The following is a 15,633-nucleotide window of genomic DNA, read 5'->3' as shown; positions in this document are numbered from 1 at the left end:
GAAAACAAACGCATTGCCGCTGCCGTGTGCGCTTATAGTAAGTGCGACGGCGACAATGCAACGGAGCGACGTCGTCGCGAAAACTGATAGCCGGCAAAATTAGATTTTTCAAGGGCTGTCGCCTCATGTGACATCCCTTGAACCAATCAAATGGCCGGAAACCCGCAACGCCGCGCCCAGCGAAATTAAACTTTCGCCGGTGGCGACGGGTGACGTCACCAGTCTTGTCGTCATTGACGGAACTATAGGCACGGCCTTAGGGTGGGTCTGTGTGCCAGAGAGGGAGCAGAAGAGACGTGAGGGAATCGGATCAAGGGGGCAAGATGATGAGATGAACACGTTGATCTCATCCTCAGTCACGGAGAAATGAGCTGAGGGTGGCTTTAGGTGTGCAAAGGGAGGTGGGTGTTGCATGTGGAGTCTGACATGAAGAGATGTCATGTCTGATGGACTCACTTGCAATGATACTGAGTATCTGTACACTGATAATGAACATGCTGTACTCTATAATAATGATGCTGGGTATCTATACACTGATATTGACCACACTGCAATGTAATGATCTCTATACAGTCAATTTTAGCCAGTAATCCAAAACATATATTAAACAACACAAGTTGTGAAACGCTTCCTCTGTTCACTTTTTCTGAGCAATGACCACATACTAGCAAAGAACTAGATTGGTCATCACTAGAGTCTAGGCGCAAAGTTCACCTTTCCTGTCTTGCCTTTAAATTCTTTATGGGCAAGCTACCCAGCTACCTGAACAAGCTCCTCACCCCTACCACATGCAGCACTTATCATCTGAGATCAGACTCCAAAAGACTGTTCATGGTCCCAAGGCTCAACAAAGTATCCGGCCGTTCCTCCTTCTCTTACCGTGCACCCCAAAACTGGAACAACCTACCAGAGACTCTCCCATCCACCACCAGTTTAAGTTCTTTCAAATCTAAGGCTGTCTCACATTTTAATCTGGTCTGTAACTGTCTCATACGCCCATAATATATATTTTCTTTAACTGTGCATGCAATGTCTTGTATATAATGTATACCCTGTTCATTTATGTAACTGTATTTGTAACCATGTATTATTTGTCTTAACTCTGTGCCCAGGACATACTTGAAAACGAGTGGTAACTCTCAATGTATTACTTCCTGGTAAAATATTTTTATAAATAAATAACATAAATACATACAGTATATCCCCTGGAAATCAATATACAGTAACTTCATTCACTGCTCAGCAGGGCGTTCCCTTCAACCCTAAAAATGATACTCCCTCCTTTTTCCACGTCTCCGTTTCCTCCCTCCCTGCAGAACAGATGATGAGGCTGTTATGTTTTAAACAGTTTTACCAAAGTGATCTAATAACAGGAATTTGTTTAATGGGTTAAAGGGTCAGTCCCATGTAGGAGCAAAGTGACCTAATAACAGTGACGTGTTTAATGGGTTAAAGAGTCAGTCCCACGTAGGACACTAACCCTAACCAGGTTAGTCAGTCCCACGTAGGACACTAACCCTAACCAGGTTAGTCAGTCCCACGTAGGACACTAACCCTAACCAGGTTAGTCAGTCCCATGTAGGACACTAACCCTAACCAGGTTAGTCAGTCCCACGTAGGACACTAACCCTAACCACGTTAATCAGTCCCACGTAGGACACTAACCCTAACCAGGTTAGTCAGTCCCACGTAGGACACTAACCCTAACCAGGTTAGTCAGTCCCACGTAGGACACTAACCCTAACCAGGTTAGTCAGTCCCACGTAGGACACTAACCCTAACCAGGTTAGTCAGTCCCACATAGGACACTAACCCTAACCAGGTTAGTCAGTCCCACGTAGGACTATTCAGTGAGAATTGACAGGTTTGCAGGAAAACGTCACGGGTAATGACATGCTAACTTTCACTCATTTGGGGTCACTCACTAATCTTTAGCATCAGCATCTCATAAACTTCAGTGGAGTCTGGCTGGTTAAAAAATGAACACTTTTAAAATTAAAATGCCATTTTGTCTGGCTCCAATCTCCAGCCCTCACAGATATTGGTATCTCTGGCAAATGAGATGTAATTGTACAGTAATGTCACCGAAAAATAAAAATAAATAAAGCAAAACCCAAATCAAACAAACCATTCTAAACGTTAATTACTCCGCTACCGTCCTTCCTTATACATTAATCATGCGGGCCGCCCAGCCTCCCTCTGTAATTACCCACACGTATGCAGGGTGAGGAGATTCAATGAACTTCGCTGCAAACAGCAGGGGGCACGTGTCAGAGGGACAGGAGATTAAATGTGTGTTTGTAGAAACATGAAGAAGGGAGAGGGGGAGGTGTGAGTGTGTCTGATTATATTGCACATATAATATTGTATGTTTAGCAGGTTGTTTGATAGGGAACGGGAATATGGAGAGAGGAGTTTAAGGGAGTGGTTATATGGGGTAATAGGAGGAGTTATAGGGAGCAGTTATATATGGGGTAATATGAGTTATAGGGAGAGGTTATATGGGGTAATGGGAGGAGTTATATTGAGATATAGGAGAGTTTATATGGAGATATAAGGAGAGGTTACATGGGGCAAGAGGAGATATAAAGAGAGGTTACATGGGGCAAGAGGAGATATAAGGAGAGATTACATGGGGCGAGAGGAGTTATAGGGAGCAATGGTTACATTGGGTAATAGGCAGTGGCATAGCAAGGCACGCGTGGGCCCCCGGGCAATATTTTTGTATTGCGTTTGAACGCACATGCGCGATCGCCACTTGCCGGCTGCTCGTGCGCATGCGCAGTGGCCAAGTGCCGGTCGTGCATGCACAGCCACAAAGATATGCATTGTTCACCCTAGAGCCCGGGCTATCGCTACGCCCCTGGTAATAGGAGTTATAGGGAGCGGTTATATGGAGTAACAGGAGGAGTTATAGGGAGCGGTTATATTGGGTAATAGGAGGAGTTATAGGGACCGGGTATATGGGGTAATAGGAAGCGTTATAGGGGGAGGTTATATGCAGGAATGGAGGAGTTATTGGAAGCGGTTATATAGGGTAATAGGAGGTGTTATAGGGAGGAGGTAAATGGGGTGATATAGGGAGAGGTTATCAGGGGTAATAGGAGTTATATGGAGTGGTTAAATAGAATAATAGGAGGAGTTATAGGGAGCGATTATATGGGATAGTAGGAGGAGTTATAGGGAGCGGTTATACGGAGCAACAGGTGGAGTTATAGGGAGCAGTTATATGGAGTAATAGGAGTAGTTATAGGGAGCGGTTATATGGAGTAATAGGAGTAGTTATAGGGAGCGGTTATATGGAGTAATAGGAGTAGTTATAGGGACCGGGTATATGGGGTAATAGGAAGCGTTATAGGGGGAGGTTATATGCAGGAATGGAGGAGTTATTGGAAGCGGTTATATAGGGTAATAGGAGGTGTTATAGGGAGGAGGTAAATGGGGTGATATAGGGAGAGGTTATCAGGGGTAATAGGAGTTATATGGAGTGGTTAAATAGAATAATAGGAGGAGTTATAGGGAGCGATTATATGGGATAGTAGGAGGAGTTATAGGGAGCGGTTATACGGAGCAACAGGTGGAGTTATAGGGAGCAGTTATATGGAGTAATAGGAGTAGTTATAGGGAGCGGTTATATGGAGTAATAGGAGTAGTTATAGGGAGCGGTTATATGGAGTAATAGGAGTAGTTATAGGGAGCGGTTATATGGAGTAATAGGAGTAGTTATAGGGAGCTGTTATATTTTTTATTTATTTATAAAAATATTTTAATACATGGTTACAAATACAGTTACATAAATGAACATGGTATACATTATATACAAGACATTGCATGCACAGTTAAAGAAAATATATATTATGAGCGTATGAAACAGTTACAGACCAGATTAAAGTGTGAGACAGCCTTAGATTTGAAAGAACTTAAGCTGGTGGTGGATATGAGAGTCTCTGGTAGGTTGTTCCAATTTTGGGGTGCACGGAAGGAGAAGGAGGAACGTCCGGATACTTTGTTGAGTCTTGGGACCATGAATAGTCTTTTGGAGTCTGATCTCAGGTGATAGGTGCTGCGTGTGGTAGGGGTGAGGAGCTTGTTCAGGAAGCTGGGTAGCTTGCCCAGAAAGTATTTGAGGGTGAGACAGGAAAGGTGAACTTTGCGCCTAGACTCTAGTGATGACCAATCTAGTTCTTTGAGCATTTCGCAGTGATGTGTGTTGTAGTTGCATTGGAGAACAAAACGACAAATTGAATTGTAGAGGGTGTCAAGTTTGCTAAGGTGGGTTTGAGGAGCCGAGCCATATACTATGTCTCCATAGTCAATAATTGGCATTAGCATCTGCTGTGCAATACGCTTTCTGACCAGGAGACTTAGGGAGGATTTGTTCCTGTAAAGTACCCCTAGTTTGGCATAGGTCTTGGTTGTCAGGGTATCAATGTGCATCCCGAATGTTAAGTGGGAGTCAAACCATAAGCCCAGGTATTTAAAACTAGTGACAGGTGTTAGGGTGGTGTTAGCGCTGGTTCTAATCAGGAACTCAGTCACTGGAAGCTTTACAAATTTAGTCTTGGTCCCAAATACCATTGTTACAGTCTTGTCAGTGTTTAAAAACAGTTTGTTTTGGGAAATCCAGTTTTCGAGTCTCAAAAAGTCAGACTGAAGTATGTGTTGAAGGTCAGAGAGGCTATGGCTGTGTGCATACAGGATTGTGTCATCTGCATACATGTGTATTGAGGCTTCCTTACAAGCTGTGGGAAGATCATTAATGAACACTGAGAAGAGTAGGGGCCCCAGAACAGAGCCTTGCGGGACACCACAGGTGATATCCAGGGGGTTGGAGTTAGAGCCTGAGATGGACACATGTTGGGATCTTCCTGATAGGTAGGACTGAAACCAGTTTAAAGCATGTTTCCCTATTCCAGAGCTCTGGAGTTTGTTAAGCAGGATAACATGATCAACTGTGTCAAAAGCCTTTGCAAAATCTGAAAAAATATGAAGTAATAGGGAGAGGTTATATGGGGTAATAGGAGAAGAAACAGGGAGCGGTTATATGGGGTAATAGGAGGAGTTATAGGGAGCGGTTAGAGGAGGAGTTATAGGGAGCGGTGATATTGGGTAATAGAAGTTATTGCCCCTACACACTCTTGCTTGATTTAAAAATATAAAGAAGAAGGGGGAAAAGTTAGACAAATGCTTCCCGGAGAGAATTAGAAATAAACAGACCTGGGGGCGGCTTGGAACTTAGAAAGCAGCAGGTTGTACAGTTAACAAGTCTCGTAGGAGTAACCTCCTCCGCTTGCATCATTCTTTCATCACCTGTGATCCTCCCTTATCCTCTTCCATATAACATGGGCTGCATGCGAGCCAGGCCCGGGGGCACCAAAGAATGGCCATTATCACTGATATTACAGGCAGGATACGCCCTGAAAACATTTCTACTACTCAACATCATTTTTAAAAAACAAACAAATTGTAACTTACATTTTTATAGGTTTTCAAGACAGATTAATAATACAGCATACATCCATTTTTTCATATAATAACCAACAGAAATCACAAGTTAAATCATATTGAAAAGACGGTGGGGGCGGGGGGGTGTTTAATTATTTTTTAATAAACATTGTTACTCTCAACTTAAAACGTTTGAGATATAGATATAGATAATATTGCAGCTGTGAACAATTTATGAAAATGTAGAAAAGGAAGTCTGTGTGGTCAGTATGGTAACTTCTGTTCCAGGTGTCACAAACCTTTCAGCTCTCTCCATATAACAGGGACATCCAGGGACACTAGATCTTAAACGCATGTTACAGGTACTCACCATCATTATACAGCGCAGCATATTCACTATCTGTGTATAGTGACACCCAGCATTATTATAGAGCAAAGTGTATTCATTATCAGTGTATAGAGATACTCACCATCATTATACAGTGCAGAGTGTTCAAGATCCGTGTTTAGAGATACTCTTCATCATTATATAGCACAGTGTGTTTACTGTCTCGATAATGTATATTCCTTGTAATAAGGCTACAGACAGATAAATTATAAAGGTTTCAGGCATAGAGAGTAACTATCCTCTCTGTTCTTATCTCTTATTACTCCAGGCAAAGTCCCCTAACAGCCACATACACCTGACAGATGGACAAGGGTCAGATTAACAGTGATAAGTCAATTAATATGCAGCCTACAGGAGACATCATGTATATCAGCGGTGCGCAAACTGGGGGGCGTAAGATTTGTTTAGGGGGAACGCGGGCGGTTGCAGAGGTTCCCCACTCTTCCCCAAGGCATTTAAATTAAATGCCGGGGGACCACACGAGGCCTCTGCAACCTCTACTTACCAAGGTTCAGGTGGCTTCGGGACACGTGACCATGGCAACGTGGCGTCAAATGAAGTCACGGTTGCCATGGCAACATAACATGAATTGACGCTGCGCGAGGTAAGGGAGGGCGGGCGCAACAATTGAGAGCGGGGGAGGGGAGGGGGCGGGGGCGGGCGCAACATTTGAGAGGGGGGGGGGAGGGGCAGCAAAAAAAGTTTACGCACCCCTGATGTATATCATCCCAATGTGTCAGTGTGATGGTTCTGTGCTTAAGGGCTAAAGGAAGGAGGGAGTGAGTAAAAACACAGAACCTGAGAACGACGGCGACTAACGACGATACAACGACTCTGATAACGACGACACCGAGGACTCTGATAACAAAGGCTCTTGAGTGTGAATCAGGGGAATCCGGTTCAAATCCTGGTATCAGGTCCTCGTGACCTTAGACAAGTCACTTTATCTCCCTGTGCCTCAGGCACCAAAACCATAGATTATAAGCTCTACGGGGCAGGGACTCGTGCCTGCAAAAATGCTATGGAGCGCTGGGTACACTGTTAGGCTATACAAGAAAAAAACATTATTATTAGTAAGTGAGCTAGGGGTTAGAATGATAGGTAGTATTATATATGGATCATAATTATGAGTCTCTCTCCTATACACTCTTTGCCTCTCTCATTTATTCTAATGCTTTCTCATGGCCTCATGTTATAAAGTGTGAAGTCAATGAGGCTTTCTGTGAGGTATCACCAGATCAACACATTATAGAACAAGGCCCTTTATAGCTTCTTCACCTCTCCTTCTCTCCCTCTCCCGTTTCTTTCTTTCGCTCTATTTCACCTCTTTTCTTGTCTCTCTTTTCTCCTACCTTTCTCTCCTTTTCCACTCTCCCTTTTGTCCCTTCCACACAGCACCCCATCACTGAATGACTCCATTATTATCGGGTTAATAAAGATGTAGCCGTTCCTTTCTCCCCTCTGCACTATATAAACGTGGTGTCAGATTTCCACTCCAGAGCTGGCTGCACGTGCATCTGTACAGCTTTCTTGTAAGGTGTTTCAGGATATGGGGGCGATATTATGATCGTCACATAACTTGTGTGCAGGGCTTATAATGGACATTTTAGTGCCTCAACCCCAGACATCTCCCTGGCCCTCCCTCCAGGGGGTGGGACACTCCAGTCCTCAATAGCTACCAACAGGTCAGGTTTTCAGGATTTTCCCACTTCAGCACAGGGGGCTCAATCAGTGGCTCAGTCAGACTGCACCACCTGTGCTGAAGCAGGGATATCCTGCAAACCTGTCGGTGGCCCTTGCCCACCCTTGCCTAGTGCGTTTAAACATACCTTTTAAAGAAGAGTTGGAGACATCGGAGTCTCTCCGTCGCACTTTGCCAACATTTGTAAATCCAAAACGGGACGGCAAAAATGAGACGATCCTTCGAGGGTGTCCGTCTCTGCACCTGTGCGATCCGACTTATCCCCTGTCCGGCTCAGCAGGCTTCAAATTGGATTAAAGGATGCCCTGCCCTCTCTTTTCCTTTTCAGTAGCAAAATAATGATTTGTTTTTCTGCCCCCCTCCTCCACTTCTTTATAAAACCAGAGAACCCTCCTTCATGGCAGAACGCAGAGGGAGGGGGTCTGGATAGGTGCAGTGTTGCGTGACAGCGAGAGAAGTTCAGGGGACGTCTCAGTGGTCCCTATTCATGTGCCTGGGACAGGGATGTTTCCTGAGGAAGGACGGGGGGCGAGCTGCCCCACCGCTGCAAAGCCCAGACTGCAACTGCCGTCTTCCCTAGTTGATGGCAAATAAAGTTACACGCTGTCACGAGCCCCTTCTGAGACACGGGGCGCACATACTGTAGAAGAGGAAGTCTGGAACAACACGCATGGGAGACGGCGGGTTTTATTTTGTGATCCCACGTTAAAATGCTTTGCAGTCTCGATTTCCAGGGTCTCTGCAAAGATTGTCTCACCTGCGGGGAAAAGAAGAAAAAAAAACACTTAATGAAGGAAGAATTAGCAGGTGCTAGGTGTAAAGGAGTAGAGAAGACAGTCCCTGTGTAACACTTCCTATGCTCCCATTAACATGAGGATTCGCAGGGACACTGGAAGTGGAGGAGGAAGTGTGCAGCTGTCGTGTTAAACCTGGGAATTAACCTCCCTTTTATCAATGCACCAGTGTACTAATACACACACACAGCCATCACCCACTCCTAATACACAGACATCCGGGATACATACCCGTCACCACTCCTAATACACAGACATCAGGGACACATACCCCTCACCCACTCCTAATACACAGACATCAGGGACACAGAGACACACCCATCACCCACTCCTAATACACAGACATCAAGGACACATACCCATCACCCACACACCGCTCACCCACTCCTAATACACAGACGTCAGGGACACATACCAATCACCCACACACCGCTCACCCACTCCTAATACACAGACGTCAGGGACACATAGCCCTCCCCAATCCTAATGCACAGACATTAGGGACACATACCCCTCCCCAATCCCAATACATAGAAACACACCCCTCGCCTACTCCTAATACACAGACATCAGGGACACATACCTCTCACCCACTCCTGATACACAGACATCAAGGACACATACCTCTCACCCACTCCTGATACACAGACATCAAGGACACATACCTCTCACCCACTCCTGATACACAGACATCAGTGATAAATACCTGTCACCCACTCCTGATACACAGACATCAATGACACACACCCCTCACTCACTCCTAGTACACAGACATCATGGACATGTACTCTCACCCACTCCTAATATTAAAACATCAGGGACACATAAATCTCACCTTCTGGTAATACACAGCTTTATCAGGGAAACACCTTCACCCCCTCCTAATACAGAGATATCAGGGACACATGCCTTTCACTTTATTTTAATACACAGATATCAGGGACACATATCTCTCATCCCCGCCTAATACACAGAAATGCACAGCTGTAAAAGCTCGGCGCTGGTTATACTGTTGGCTAGCAGGTGTCTGTATTTATAATTTCTCTTTAGGTTGTCGTCCTCCCACGCTTTAATCATCACAATAAATACACACAGACAGACACAAACAGATCGAGGAGAGAGGGAGAAGTAAGAACAGACAGGGCTGTCTGTGCTTTGTGAACCCAAGTAGTGTCTGAGGCTAATTAAACGTCTTGGTAATAACAAGTACAATTGTCAGCTGAACCGGAATGTGCGCGTATGTGCGTTTAATGTGTCGACAGGAGGGGGAAGTATAACCAGAGACGCTCGGTTTGGTACTTGTTAGATGCTGCAGGTTCATTAATGAGGTGAGAGAGGCAAAGCAGATGTGCAAAGATACGGGAAGGCAATAACTGGGCCCTATAAGTGGGAATCAGAGACCCCATAATAACAGATATTATAGGGAGCGGTTATATGGGGCAAAAGGAGGAGTTATAGGGAGCCGTTATATGGGGCAATAGGAGGTGTTATAGAAAGGTTATATAGGGCAATAGGATGAGTTATAGAGATAGGTTATATAGGGCAATAGGATGAGTTATAGAGAGAGGTTATATAGGGCAATAGGAGGAGTTATAGAGAGAGGTTATATAGGGCAATAGGAGGAGTTATAGAAAGAGGTTCTATAGGGCAATAGGAGGAGTTATAGAGGGAGGTTACATAGGGCAATAGGATTAATTTTAGGGTGTGGTTATATGGGGCAGTAGGAGGACTTGTAGGGAGCAGTTATATGGCACACACCAAATTCTGTTCGCCACTCATAATACTGTATTTATTTGATGAAGAGACGGGAAATGGAAAAGAGCAGAGGTGGGGAGAAATGCCTGTACAATGATCTTCCTCACCACTGCCGCCTACGCTATACATTGCAGTCCAGGCGATTCTCATTCGCAGCAGATAAATAGAGCTTTTTTTCATCTGTCCAATGGACTCTTATTATCACCCCCACACCCCTTTATGCACCCCACTGGAAATAGTGACTTCAATTGGTAGCTTGACCCCCTCAGGGCGACCTCTGTGGGAAATAAATAAAGATTGCATTGAATAGCAGGGCACATGTGAGAGACGCTGGGGAGAGATATCAGGAGAAGAGACAGAGTGGGAGGAGGAGAGGAAGGTAGAGCAAGAGAGCAGGAGGAAGACAGTGAGGAAGGAAAAAGGAGAGAGAGTGAGAAACAAGAAAGGAACGACAGCAAGGGGGAGAGGAAGACAAAGAAAGGAAAGAGAAAGATGGAGAGAAGAAAAGGTACTGAGGGAGAAAAAGCTTGCCCCTGTATGTGATTCTTTAAAACACACAATCCAAGCAAGCTCCAACCCCAGATTTATATTTATTTATATATATATATATATAATATATATATATATATATATATATATATATATATATATATATATATATATATATATATATATAAATGTGGTGGGTTCTGGGGTTGGAGCTTGCTGGGATTGTGTGTTTATTTATTTTAATTTTCAACTGGTATCAATTGGCTGGAGGTTAGTGGCCCCTCCTCCCAAGGTTTAAGCTCACCCCACCCCACTTTTTAGGTAGCAGGTTTTTCCATGTTCCTACGATCTAATTAGGACCTGCAAATCTGGTCATGCCGTGAAGTAGCTGCAAGTTTATAACGCTTTGGCCAAAGGGTTTAACTAAATGGCCCTTATTCATGAGAATACTAACATTGATGTATTTAACTATGTATTTTGTAACATTGGATGTCGCATTGAGTTTTTTTGTCTTTTGATGTATGTGATTGTGTGTGTGTGTGAGGGGAATTTTTTTTATTTTAAATACAAATATTTACAAATACACACAATACTCACAGAATAGCATCCAGAGAATCACATAAACAATACATTTATCTTAGAGAATTCCCTTTTCAAAGAGATCTAAACGCATCTCTCCAACCTCTCAGATTCCCTCTGGTATTTACACTTTACATCTGATAGATAAATAACACACATTAGTCAAGCAAGTTTCCTGCAAAAAGAAAATCTAATTCTTAATGTCCTTTAGACTAGAAAATACTTGAGTCTGTATCTTTTCCCCCTTAATACTAGTCACATTAATTAGTTGCCGCCTTCAGCGGAGAGGGGCACTTTGGCACATTTAGTGAATCACCACCACCCTTTTTTTTTCTTTTTTGCACCATTTTTCTTTTTGACCATTTTCTTTCTCCCGGGGGGACTCTCTGATGGTAGATTTCTCTTATTTGATGGTCCGGCCATCTCAATGTCCTGAATAGATCCAGACTGCTGTGGGGTCTGACTGTCCGACATATCGGGGTCTGCGTCATCCATCTTTTCACCCCAACTCTTTTCCTCCAATACCTCATAGGTATTGTGCAGCGAGATCTTTTCTTGGACAGTTTCTGTAGTTTTCTTTCTAGCTGAGATGGTTTGGGCAGTCTTGTTTTTACTTGTTATTGTTTCCCATTCATTATCGCCATCTCTGTGAGGTTCGCCGCCATCTTTGCAGGGCTCGTCGCCATCTTTGCAGGGCTCGTCGCCATCTTTGCAGGGCTCGCCGCCATCTTTGCAGGGCTCGCCGCCATACTTGCGGGGTATATCAACTTCCTGAGTAGAATTCTCTGTGTTTGGTACAAAACTCAGATCGCTCCTGTGCTCTCCGTCTGACCCCCTTTGGGCTGGAAGCGTATATGTCAGACCCAGAGACTTTAAAACCTCTTCTGCAGGTGCAAGTTGAAGACATTCTGATGACTCTGTGATATTCTCTTTATCACTAGGAGATGCTGTATTCTGTATACTACACATTTCCTTCTGCGTATAATGGTTGCTCGGCTTCTGGGCAATCTTTATAGGAATGACCACATTTGTAGCACAGGTTGCAGACTATGTCCTTGTCACACTCAGAGCTGTGATGACCAATTGAACCACATAAAGTGCCCCTGATTTTGTCACATGCTGAGCTTAAGTGCCTGGGAGAATCACATTTAAAACACTTTTTAGGCTGTCCCCAATAAAAACATCGCCTGCGATCCCTTCCAATATATATGGTGTTTGGGAGGTGACATGCCACATTGTGTGTGTGTGTGTGTGTGTGTGTATCTGAGCTTAACTTTAAACTTGTAGCCCCCATTCCAGAAACCTTCAGCATCCATATTTTTCACTGGACCGGACTGAATATCGCCAAAAACATATATCTTCTACCGCTACAGTCTCAATATCAAAGATAATATTCACTTCCACGGTCACAGGGCGAGATACATGGATAAATTTAAAGAATTCCCATTCTGGATTATCCTTCACTTCTCTGTAACGAAACCAGAATTTTTCTAGCCCTTCTGGTGTCTTAAAGCTAACTTCATATTTTCTGCTATTAGGCGCATGTAACAAAGCATACACCACTGGGTTGGAACCCAAGAGAAACTTTGATCAAGTCTTTTCCTATGACAAATCTGTCCGGTATAGGAACCATATCCCCACAATAATGCAGTCTGACAACGTTCCTGCGCTTTCTGGCATCATCAAATGACAAATAAGATGTACCTGGGCGTCTTGTACTCCATGCTGACTGCTGTGGGGGAGCTGGCTCAGCCGCTCCTGTTGGTTTTGCTGCAGTTCCTGCTTCACCTAAGGCCTTTGCCGCTCCTGTTTCTGCGTAGGGCTTTAATGCTGCTGCAGGCTGTGTGGATTTCTCTCCCACTTTAGGAATCTCCATTTCTTGTGCCTCAAAAGCCTCTACTGCTTCAGCGTTTTCCACTGCTTCAGCCATTTCCACTTCAGACACTTCTTCCTGTGCTTGGGCTGTTTGCTGCTCTGTCTCAGGTGTATTGCCAGCATTATTCAGGCTCTCAGCCTGGGCTGTTAGCAGTGTGTCTGCCTTGAGTGTGGCTTCTAATTCCTGCCCCTGTCTGCTCCCCTCAGCTGCTTGTAGTGTCTCTGTGTCAGGTACAGTTGTATGCAGAGTTTCTGTATTATGTATAGTTGCATACAGGGTCTCTGTTTCCGGTGCAGCTGTATGCAGGGTCACTGTCAGGTGCAGTTGTTTGCGGGGTCTCTATGTCAAGTGTAGCTGCAGTTGCCTGTGCATTAGTGCGTATGTCCTTACAAATTTGTGTGATAACAATTTCTATGACCCCAAGTCTCCTTTTCTCATTTTCTGCCTGCCTTCATTAGACCTTGAGCTGGGTTTAGCCGCAGTTCTCTTACCCGTCTGGTTCTGAGTACTTTCAGTATTCTCCATTTCAGCTTCTTTCTGCCCAACATTTTCATTCATCTCTTTTTCCACATTTTCTGACTTTCTTTTGCAAAAGTTTCTGCACTTTAGCTTCCAGGGAAACTTTCTTATCCACATTCAGATTAGCTTGAGACCTGGTTTCAACTCCTCTCCCTCCTCCAGGGTCTGCCGCCATCTTGGCTCACAGCTCCTCCCCTTCCTGTGTGTGAGGGGAGGCTGGCACTGCCGCTGCCCGTGCTGTACCTGTGCTGTGTATACATGTCATGGTGTAGTAGTGTGTGAGTGAGAGGCTGGCACTGCTGCTGCCCGTGCTGTACCTGTGCTGTGTATACATGTCATGGTGTAGTAGTGTGTGAGTGAGAGGCTGGCACTGCTGCTGCCCGTTCTGTACCTGTGCTATGTATACATGGCATGGCGTAGCAGTGTGTGAGAGGGAGGCTGCACTGCCGCTGCCCGTGCTGTGTATACATGTCATGGTGTAGTAGTGTGTGAGGGAGAGGCTGGCACTGCTGCTGCCCGTTCTGTACCTGTGCTATGTATACATGGCATGGCGTAGCAGTGTGTGAGAGGGAGGCTGCACTGCCGCTGCCCGTGCTGTGTATACATGGCATGGCGTACCAGTGTGTGAGGGGGAGGCTGCACTGCCGCTGCTCTCATTCACAGCTGAGGACAGAATAAGAGGGAAAGTCTGTGAATCTTCCCTCACAGGACTCATAAAACGTGGCATTTATCGCTTGTCACTTCCACTGAGCGGACGGTATTAACATCAGTGTATTTAATTATACTTAATGATCCTAAAACATCAAATATTTAGAAGTGAACTCTGCTTCTCTTCTGGCTAAATAAACCCTCCCCGGATCCCAGCACAGAATCGCTTTATCTGCTCAGGCAAATCTGTGACTGACTCCCCTGGCAGGGGAGGGGTTAAGTGACGCTCTAATGGGCTTGCGCATGGAGGGTTTAAGTGATGCTCTGCAGGGTCTGTGCTGGGGGGGGGGGGTTAAGTGATGCTCTGCCGGGCTCGTGCAAGGGAGGGGTTAAGTGACACTCTGCAGGATTTGCGTAGGGAAGGGTGTGACGGTAGGACGTAGCCGGCCTTCATTCATAAAGGTGGAGCCCGGTTGGCTGCCCCTGAAACCGTATGGCAAGGGCTGAGTGTCAGCTCTTTGGCCTAATATTGTACCTTACTGTGTTGCCCTGTAATTCTGTTCCCCTTATACTGTCCCCCATAGGATTATAAGATAGGAGCAGTGGGTGGGGGGTTTACTATGTAAGCACAGTGGGCCAGTTAATGCATTCTATGCTGTATTCCCTTTGGCTCATGATCCCGTAGCTGCCTGTGCAAGCTTATAAGTGGGTTGCCTTGTATGGGTGGCCCCTTATGAAAAATAGCTGCAAGGCAGAGACTTCTGGAACATGAGGAAAAAGGTTGATAATGGGGGCAAACAGGGTTAACCTGCATTGCTTGCCAGCAAGGTATAAAAACTGGGTCTAGGAGGCTTGTATGCTAATGCAGGTTTTAGAATCCCAACTCGCAGATCCCAGTTTTAGAGTGTCAGCTCTAGGGATCAAATGTTACTGTATTGGGTGTAGGGGCTGGTGTCCTAGAACAGGTTTTAGAGCCAAGTTCAAACACCCCACATATTAAGTCCAAATTGTAGAGTGCAAGCTCTACGGATCAAATTTTAGTTTTGCTGTGTTTTAAAACTACACTACAGTGCATTTTGTGTTTGTCTTGTGAGGAAAAAAACAGTTTGGTGACAAAAGGCAGCCAGATGTGAATTAGCATTTCAATGCCCTCAGCTCAAGTATAAGGAGACACAATGTTAATTGCAAAAGACATGCAGGTTTGTAGCACATGGTGAGGGGGAAGGGCTGTGAACTTAGTTACATAGTAGATGAGGTTGAAAAAAGACATAGGTCCATCAGGTTCAACCTATGCTAAATTTAGACAACAGATACTTTATTCTATATCTATACTTACTTGTTGATCCAGAGGAAGGCAAACACAAAACCCCAGTCATATTATCCAATGATATCTCATAAGGGGAAAAATAAATTCCTTCCTGACTCCAAAAATTGGCAA

General features: G+C 44.8%; 2 protein-coding genes across 6 annotated transcripts in view; one reads left to right on the top strand and one right to left on the bottom strand.

Moving 5' to 3' along the window:
• Window positions 1–15,633, top strand: part of MACROD1 (mono-ADP ribosylhydrolase 1) — a 290,403-nt gene that overhangs the window by 175,452 nt on the left and 99,318 nt on the right. The gene's annotated exons all lie outside the window — the stretch shown is intronic.
• The window catches only part of FLRT1 (fibronectin leucine rich transmembrane protein 1), a 114,302-nt gene that overhangs the window by 41,359 nt on the left and 57,310 nt on the right, over window positions 1–15,633 (bottom strand). The window contains 1 exon segment of the mRNA XM_075570013.1: window positions 7,663–8,292. The gene's annotated coding sequence lies outside the window, so the exon portion shown is untranslated.

The sequence above is a fragment of the Ascaphus truei genome, chromosome 14 (genome assembly GCF_040206685.1).
Source record: "Ascaphus truei isolate aAscTru1 chromosome 14, aAscTru1.hap1, whole genome shotgun sequence".
NCBI classification, from domain to species: domain Eukaryota; kingdom Metazoa; phylum Chordata; class Amphibia; order Anura; family Ascaphidae; genus Ascaphus; species Ascaphus truei.
Note: the sequence above shows the minus strand (reverse complement) of the source record. Positions and strands in the feature narration are given on the sequence as shown.